The sequence below is a fragment of the Vespa mandarinia genome, chromosome 7 (genome assembly GCF_050613455.1).
Source record: "Vespa mandarinia isolate Hongniang chromosome 7, ASM5061345v1, whole genome shotgun sequence".
NCBI classification, from domain to species: Eukaryota; Metazoa; Arthropoda; class Insecta; order Hymenoptera; family Vespidae; genus Vespa; species Vespa mandarinia.
The window spans coordinates 2,047,501-2,057,500 of NC_140816.1; the positions used below are offsets into that span (position 1 = coordinate 2,047,501).

Genomic DNA, 10,000 nt, shown 5'->3' on the forward strand with positions numbered 1-10,000 from the left:
AGGATAGAGAATATACACGATCCGTGCACTGAATTTTGTTCATAATAAAATGATATGCCAATAACGATATACCCTAGATACATATATGTATGTATATATGTTATGTATGTATATATGTATGTATGTATTTATGTATGTATGTATGTATGTATATTAGTTTGCAGTGCAGTGCACTTTCGTCGAAACCTTTGTCGAAGAAGATATTGAAACGATCCATTATATATTACGTATCTACGTATGTATATAGATACGTATATACATATCTACGTTATAATATAAATTCGTTTATTCGAAAAGATCGAATGCAATTGTAAAAAGAAAATTCGAAAGGAATTCGTTCCTGTCAACTTTCATTTTTTTTCTTTTCCTTCTTTTTTTTTTCCTTTTCTTTTCTTTTTTTGTCTACTCGGTAACGACTAATTTCAAAAATACCGCATTGTAACGAGGAACCGAGAATACATAAATCACGTACGCGGACGTAACGAGCGAAGCTCAACGATTACGTGCTGTATCGATACCACCAAGGTTTATTACAACGAGCCAGGTCCAATAATAAATCTTTCGAGCGCGGTGACTTTCTTATCTTTACAGCGTCGTAAAGTTAACTAACTTTTTCTCCATCCGTGTGTCCGTACGTAAGCTAACACAATTTATAACTTCTCATTATTAATATAATCATTTTAAAGGGAATGAAATTCGTCGTTGATCTTTGTAAAAGGAAAGGAAAAAAAAACAAAAAAGAAAAAAATAAAAAAGGAGAAAAAGAAAAAGAATAAAAAAAGGAATAAAAGAAAAAGAAAGAAAAAAGCAAAACGAGAAAAATATAAAACAAAAGATCAATGTGATAATGGTTTCTTAATTGACATGAATACATATTATTATCTCTCGTTCTCTCTCTCTCTCTCTCTCTCTCTCTCTTTCTCTCTCTCCCTCTCTCCCTCTCTTTTTTCTCTAAGTATTACACTAATAAGTACTACTTGAATAGCTGATAATGTATTATTTCCCTAAGGCCTGGAGAGTTTGATTAGAATCGAATATACCAGTGAAGCAAACATACAATACACAGCAGTGGGCTTTGTGGAATAGGATCCGATTCTATTACTCGTCCGCATTGTTAAACTGCTTGATAAATCTCTCGCCTCACTCGTACGTAAAGCTCGTGCACGTATACGATTACATGGTAATAGTATTGGTAAAGAGGGCGAGAGGGTTAAAACAAGAGGACCCGTGGCAGAATACGGCGACTGCAGAGTTGTGCTATGGCTATAGCTCTGTGTACCTGAATGGTCGCTCGCACAGACAGTGAAGTACTCTGGCAGCGTTGCACGTGAATGAGCGTTGCTCAAATCAACCGCATAATGGCCGTTCGAGATCATTTATCACGCACAGATTGTTGCATGCTCACGAAGGATCATGCTCTTGCTCGACGTCGTACAACCAAGCGCCATCCCAGTTAGCAGCTTTTCCGGACGGCTCGTATCATACCGGACTCCAGTGTATTAACGCATCTAACCATCTTCCTCACTCTCTCTCTCTCTCTCTCTCTCTCTCTCTCTCTCTCTCTCTCTCTCTCTCAGTCTATCTCTCTCTCGGTCTATCTCTCTATCCCTCTTTCCTATCCTTCAAAATTTATCACATAGTTATGTGTGTGTGTGTTTATATATTTATAAGATTCTCTAAAAAATTCATCAAGTGATTAAACTATTTCCGTGCTTACAACCAATCTACAACAATCTATAAGCACGCTTATCGTTAAATATTTCATCTTTGTTCTATCGTTTATTATTACATGAAACGCATTATTGAAGTATCCTATATCCTATCTTAGATTTAGAACTAATTTACAATCAAATTTTTACGAAATATATATATATATATATATATATATATATATATATATATAGATGTATATATGTATGTATGTATGTATGTATGTATGTATGTATGTATGTATGTATGTATGTATATATGTATATATGGTCTTAAAAGTAATGCATTTAAATGCTCAAGGGATATTCTGTCGACATGATTTTTTTCTTTTTCTTTTTTTTCCTTTTTCGGAATTGAAAAATACGAAAGAGAAAAACAGATGGAGGATTTGAAATTTCAAATTAAAAATTATGGGAAAAGGGAAAAGGAGTATGCGTTATGTAATTAAAATATTTTAAAACTTACTACTTTAGTTATATTTCCGTATATTTTATATTCTTTGATTAATATTTCAAGTATTGGTTATCGTCGATACTTTTTATCAGTTCCATGGTGAGTTTCAAAAGGTGTTATCGATTATCAATTCAACTATTTCCTTTTGCAATTCTAACCGGTTACTCTAGTCGCAACATTCTTTTTTCCTTTTAATCGAGACAACACCTTTTTCTCTCCTAACCAATTCTATTCGTTCACTCATCGATATTTTTTCAACGTAATCGAACCCTAGTGCCCATCGATATTTCACTCACGAAAGCGAAAAATATAGAATCGTCGAATCGTTAGCAATACTTCATATGTTTTTTTTCTATATATTTACGTAATTTTCATTATGATAACTAAATATTAATTTAACACGAATAATTAATTATTTTACGCGTAATTACACATACTCATATGGGGTTAAGATAGATGCGTGGATTGATAATCTTTCTCCCTCTCCCTCTCTCTCCCTCTCCCTCTCTCTCTCTCTCTCTCTCTCTCTCCCTCTCTCTCTTTCTTTTTCTCTCTTTTTCTATTTGTATATTCGAGAAAACGAGTCCGTAAGTTTACATAAATTCCGATCGATGCGAAAATGAACGTTGAAAGGTATAATTATCGGTGTTAGTTAATTTCTTTGATAAAGTTTCCATTATAATGAAAATTCTAACGCTTCTCCTTTTTCTTCATATATATATATAAAAGAGAGAGAGAGAGAGAGAGAGAGAGAGAGAGAGAGAGAGAGAGAGAATGGCTGGTTTTTGTGATAACGGTTTATTCGTGCAACGTAAGAATCCAAATGTTATTTCACTCCTGTGCTAGAACACGATAGGACGGAAATTTTATCCAGGGCGTGGAAACGGTTTAATATCGCTTGCCCGATGGTCGTTGCCTCGCGTCAATATTTTCTATCCGTAATACGAGGAAAGAGGGAGAAGGGTTATCGATTATCAGTTAACGCGTCTGTCTACAAACTCCTTGTCTCTCTTTTTCTCTGTCTCTCTCTATCTCTCTCTCTCTCTCTTTCTCTCTCTTTTTGCTCTTCCTCGTTTCCTATTTCTCCTCAACGAAACCATACTTGGGTTTGTCGATTGTTTTTTTTTCTCTTTTCTTTTACTACCACGTCTGTATTTATGTATAGAATATATATAAATGTATACATATATTATGTGTATATACACATAGTTATATACGTAAGGATGTCTATATCAAGTATATATATATATAGAACGTTATTCTGTATGCGTGATTGTAAGTTCTATATGTGCTTGACTAGTAGTGCGCATGCATCATGGAAAGTGCAATAAACGAGAATCTATAGTTTATCGCGAGGCAAGATAGAGCGAACCGGCAGATGGCAATCGACGAAAGAACAAAGCTATGCGATCGAAAATCGCTAATGAAAAATGTTTCTTCTCTTCTATCTCTTTGTCTCTCGTTTAGTTAATATCAAAAAAAAAAAAAAAAGAGAAAAAAAAAAAACAAGAAAAAATACAGTAACTTTTCCGTTCTATTTTTGTCTCTCTTTCTCTCTCTCTCTCTCTCTTTCTCTCTCTCTCTCTCTATCTATCTATCTATCTATCTATTTCTCTCTTTCTCTCTCTCTCTTTGTCTCTTTCTTTCGTACGTCTTCTTTGCTTTTATTCTTCGATTTTTTTCCATTCAAGGGGATTCTTTGACTGATAATTTATCACGTTCGATGTAATAGTCTCTTTGCATTACTACGATTTAAAAAGAAATAAAAAAGAGAGAGAGAGAGAGAGAGAGAGAGAAGAAAAGAAAAGGAAAATGGAAATAAAAGAAAAAAAAAGGAACCGATCGCATTGATTCAAAATCGATCCGATTGGTTTAGAGATAGGAGAACTTTCCATCTCTTTTTCTAACATATAGATATATACATACATATGTGACAGACACCGATACAACAGGAAATGTTGGTGAAATTGCTTTTTATAATCTCGCACGGCTCGCTGTCTCGATTTGAGAGCCGGATATAATTTCATCTATCGGACGAGCCTAGTATAAAACGGATAAGGACGATAAGCGAGCCAAACGCGTACGGATAATAAGTATTACACGATCGGAAATTTTTAGGTTAAAAAGAAAATAATAATAATTCGCTAAATTAATTTTCATTTTTTGAAATACCGGTATCACGTTTTTAAATGTAATACGATCAAAGAATATCTTTTTGTTTCGATTCGCTATCAATTCGCGTTTATATATTTACATAGAAATAAATATATATCCACATGTATATTATAACATATATATATGTATATATATATATATATATATATATATATATTATATACCTGTATAAATATCGATACATATATATTTCTCTCTCTCTCTCTCTCTCTCTCTCTCTCTCTCCGTATATATGTATATTATATATCTATATCACTCTTCCTCTTTCTCTCTTCGGCAAGGATTAATTGAATACCAGACATGTGCGTAGTATCTGCATGCATGTGTCCAGTACGGTATGCTCCGTATCGGAGGACAAAAAATTTCGGATTCTCGTGGCATTCAGGTATTTCTGCTCGCAGTGTCGCTCTTGCCTTTTCGTACGTGCCATCGTGCCAGTATCGTGGAATTCGTTGTCTCGATCGATGTTCGGATTTCAATCCGTTCGCTTCGTGTACCATCGTATATGATACCTCTGTACTGAAATTACACAGCCATCTATATATGTATGTATATATATATATATATATGTATATATACTAACGGGCTACGATCGACAAAGATGCTTTGAATGTGCTCACCTATATATACGCATACGTATACGCATACGCGTACACATATAGATATATAGGATACAGGCCCTAGATACATATCCTACACGTATTCCTTCATATATGAACACACATTCATCCATGCAGATTGTATCTATATTGATAGTTGCTGAAGGTACAAACGCACACATCTATAGGTAAAATAACGACAGATACGTTCAAATGATACTACAGGCAATATTCAAACGTGTTCTCGTTTTATAGATTCAAAAATCAAAGACTTTCTATATTTCTCTCTATCTATCTATCCATGTTAATTTTGTCATTTATGCTCTTTTACAGACGAAGATTAATCAATGAAAGTAATCTAAAACTTTTCTCTCTCTTTCTCTCTCTCTCTCTCTCTCTCTCTCTCTCTCTCTCTCTCTCTCTCTCTCTCTCTCTCTTACACACAGACACACACAGGCGCACGTACTCTTTAGTAAATTGTATTCGACGATAGGATAATTTTCGAAATGAGGCATGGCTTTTATTACGTTGAAATTCTATCGAAATTTATACATATTTTAGCGGAACAATAACGACAGAGGTAGACGTTATCCCGTATTAAACGAATCTCTCTCTCTCTCTCTAACATTTATATATATATATATATATATATATATATATATATATTAATGTACTTAAATCGTTTTAATATTTTCATCATTCCTAATTCTTCATATTTGCGTCGAAATATATTGTTTAATAGTTCAAAATTTGTTGAACGCACGTATCTTGCCTTTTCGAAAATCATTATTTGATCCTTGCTCGATCGGAACGTGTTGTACACGGTATCATGCAAAATCGTGAGTTGAATCGATCGTAGATATTGAAGCGGATAGAAAGGGATAAAGAGTTAGAGGATTAGAGGATTGGAGGTTTAGAGGGGTGGGATGGGATGGGTGTTAGTGAGAAGTGAAAAAGAACCGTGATCAAGTTGTATTCGCGTAATCGGTGCATTTACAAAATTTACATGCGTGTAAATCAGCACCCGGCAATACGCCAACGGAATCATTATACCTACGTGCCATTAAAATTAATGAACACGTTTCGTCTCGAGTTTTTCGATCATTAATGAGATCTAGCATCGGCTGACATGGTATCGATGATCACAATAAATACAGAGAAAAGCGATTAATTCACGATGAGTTAGCCCTCTGCTCTTTGTCTATTTCTCTCCCTCTATCTATCTATCTATCTATCTATCTATCTATCTATCTCTATCGCGCATATATTCCTGTATATCTTTCTCTCTCTTTCTCTCTCTCTTTCTCTGTCTCGCTTTGAAACGTTACCGAACAATCGTCATTTGGTCGTTCGTTCATTGGCTCATATACCTCAATCGTTCAGATTCGTATGATTTATCAGGGATACACGGGAAAGGTTCGATACATCGATTAGTATTAAATCTCCCTGGGCATTCCCGAGTATCCTTCGGATATTATTTTTGATCATCGTAACCATCCCTCCTTTTTACTTCCCCCAATCCACCCGTCCGCCCTTCTTACTCTCTTTAACTCCACCATTCGCTATACTCGAGGATGAAACGTTTCGTTTGAAAGCGAGAACTCACTCCGGTAATTATCTACAAATTAAAATCCCTCTTTGCACTCCAAAGTACTCTCCTCTGCGGCCACTTTCATCGGCAACAGCAGCAGATAGTGGTGTTGGCAGCGGCGGCGTGGGCGGCGATGGGTGGTGATGGTGGTGGTGATGGTAGTAGTAGCAGTAGTAATGGTGGTGATGGTTGCTGGTGGTCTCGCAGATACTAGTTGGAGAGAAAGAGATAACAAACGGCATTTATTCGTTAAAACGTTATTAGCGAGAATTAACGTTGGTTAAGCGGGCCGGTACGAAAATCATCTCTAAACAACACACTTTATTCGATTAGCAAAATCCAGAAACGAGTAAAGAGCGTTCACCGACACTATAAGCGAATACACACTAATTAACCCGACATACATATGTACATAGTTATCGCTTTTATAATCGTTAATACATTCGTTTCCTCGAGGATGGTTATTATCGTTATGTTCGTTGGCAGTATGCGAACGGTAGATAAGAATTCAGAAATAATGATTAATATACGATAAGTGCTTTTAACCCATTATCCTAATTAAATTCCAATTATTTTCTTTTCTTACGTTTGTTATTTTCATTCTCCCATTATCGTTAAATATTATCAATCGATCATCCTCTTTTCTCTTCTTTCTTTTTTTTTTCTTTTTTATATTTTAAATTTGATTCATATTCTTCAAACATTTCCATATTCGTGACTAAATCGAACAGAAATTATGTCCCACTGTCTCTCTCTCTCTCTCTCTCTCTCTCTCTCTCTCTCTCTCTCTCTCTCTCTCTCTTTCTCTTTCTATCTCTCCTATCTCTCTATCTCTGTCTCTCCTATCTAACGTTTTAGCGTTTATATGTATGTACGGCTCGCCATAAGCTCGTACGCTTCGCTCATGAGACGAAGGGAAGCACTGTCCGAAGCACCCGTACGCGTTTCCACGGGCCATTGTCCGCAGGATCGCTCCTGTCTCTCGAGACATTAAGCACCGTCCCCGTACAATGATCCCGTGTCCACATCTCCCTTACTGAACGTACCGCGTATACGCATACGTCGTCTCGCGAATGCGTTCGTTGTATCATTAACTGTATATGGCAACAAGGCTATACCGCTTCTGATGTATCCGGATCGTCAAACAGTAGTACGTGGTCCGGACTATTGTCGTACTCCTTAGAATCGTTGCTCGAAGGATTATCACGTTAATCCGAACGTCTATCAGGCACTACTCTCGTAATTAATTCAACCGACAACAAATGTATTTTACTGTATTTCGTCAAATGAAATTACAAATTAACAATGAAAATTATCTGAAAGAGAGATAGGACCAATCCGATGATCGTTAAATCATCGTTTTCGTTTCGTTTTCTTTTCTTTTCTTTTCTTTTCTTTTTTTTTTCTTTCTTCCTTTTCTTTTGGTTTTCTCGTTTTCTATTTTTTTTTTTTATTCTTGTTTTCTCTCTCTTCTTTTTTTTCTTTCTTTTCACATTTTTTAATTCTTCCTCTTTTTTTTTCTTTTTTCTTTTTTTCTTTTCTTTTTTTTACGTCCGATAGAAGCTTGAAAAATGTTGAAAGGGCATCGTTCAACATGTATTTTCGGAATACACCGTGCCGTTTAAAAGCTTCGAGGAAGCTGTGAGCCTGAACGTCTGCTGCATTTTCTCCCTTTCTCTGTCCCTTTCTCTTAACCCTCCCCCCCCACCCCTCTCTTTCTCTCTCTTTCTCTCTCTCTCGCTTGCTCGCGGGCTCTTTCTTGATGCCAGGCTGGTATCCCAGGAGCGTGAGAGGAGACCGAGCTAATATCCACGAAGGAGCCTTTATTTTTCTTTATTAGCCCGTCGCGGTAACAATGGCCGGGCCGAGCATCCGGTGTCAATGGTCTGGCTTTTCGCAAGCACGAAGAAAGGAGAGAAATAGAGAAAATGGGGGAAATAGGAAGGAGTAAGAGTAGAAAGAGGAGGAGGAGAAGGAGGAGGAGGAGTTAGAAGAGGGAAAGGAGGAGTTAGAGGAAGTAGAAGAAGGGTTGCAAACCGGTCGAGCGTATACCCTTTTCTCTTCTCTTCTTTTCTCTCCTTCTTCTTCTACTTCTTCTTCTTCTTCTTCTTCTTCTTCTCTGAAAACTGTTCTCTTCTCTCTTTCTCTCTCTTTTCCTCTCGTGAGTCGCATCTGCAACGTTTCAACCATTCTCACCCTTCCCTCTTTACTCTTCGTGAATGAGGAGAAAGAGAAGAGCACAGAGGTAGAAGAAAATTGTGGGAAAGGGTTTAATGTTGGGTGGGAGGAAAGAAGAACTGCTCTCGTACAGAAAGACCATAGACGAATGTTACGTGAGAAAGAGAAAGAGAAAGAAGAATAAGTAGTAGAAGAAGAAGAAGAAGAAGAGGAAGAAGAAAAAAAAGAGAGAAGATAAAGAGGAAAAGATAGAAGGATATAAAAAAAAAAAAAAGAAAAAAAAAGAAAGGAAGGAAGGAAGGAAAGAGAAATGAAGAAGTTGGAAAAGGATCTGTGTTCTAGAATAAAAAAAAAGAAGAATAAGAATAAGAAGAAGAAGAAACGCATTGCCTTCGGCATCTAGTCGTCCTTCTCTTTCACCAAGAGATGTTTCATCGGTTCTTTCACGATCCTTCTGCTTTCTCTCTCTCTCTCTCTCTCTCTCTCTCTCTATCTTTTTTTCTTTATCTATCTATTTATCTATCTCTATCTCTATTTCTATCTCTATCCCTCTTTCTCTTTCACCCTCTTTCAACTCTCGACGTCATGGTAGTTTCTCCTAAATAGCCCATGTGACGCTACCAGCCATCGTATTACATTCCACGCACGCTGACACGAAACCGAGAACTACACAACCATCTCTCTCTCTCTCTCTCTCTCTCTCTCTCTCTCTATCTCTATCTCTATCTCTTTTTCTTTCTCTTTCTCTTTCTCTTACACATACACTCTTCTGTTCTATTCTCTTACTACCGTACTTTCACACGCGGACGCACAAAAACGGTTATATTCGCTGAGAACCACAGAGAACCCGATTCCAATGGTTTCTAACGCTAGAGATGGCCGCGTCGATGCGTGTTATCCTCCTCCGCTTGCTCCTTTTGGATTTACGTTCCTCCACCACATTGCTCTATACCATCCTTCTCCATTAGCTATCTCACTCACTCATTCTCTCTCTCTCTCTCTCTCTCTCTCTCTCTCTCTCTCTTCACTTCTTGTTCTCTCTAGCTTTGCTCATTTTTTTCATTTTCTTCCTTCCTTTTTATTGTCCTCTCACACGGCGTTCTCCCTTCATCCATTAAGTTTTATGTTTACGAGCCAAACGTTCGCTGATTATGATCCTTTTGTTAAGTGTGAACCTCGGATCGATGGTACGATGTTGAACGAGTTCATTAAAGGAGATGAGAGAAATTGTTCCTTCTTTTTTTTTTATTTCTTTATTTTTTCTTTTTATTCTCTCTCTCTCTTTCTCTTTTAC

General features: G+C 36.7%; 1 protein-coding gene across 6 annotated transcripts in view; it reads left to right on the forward strand.

Moving 5' to 3' along the window:
* LOC118440299 (uncharacterized) overlaps positions 1–10,000 on the forward strand; it is a 272,562-nt gene that overhangs the window by 147,774 nt on the left and 114,788 nt on the right. The window lies entirely within an intron of this gene.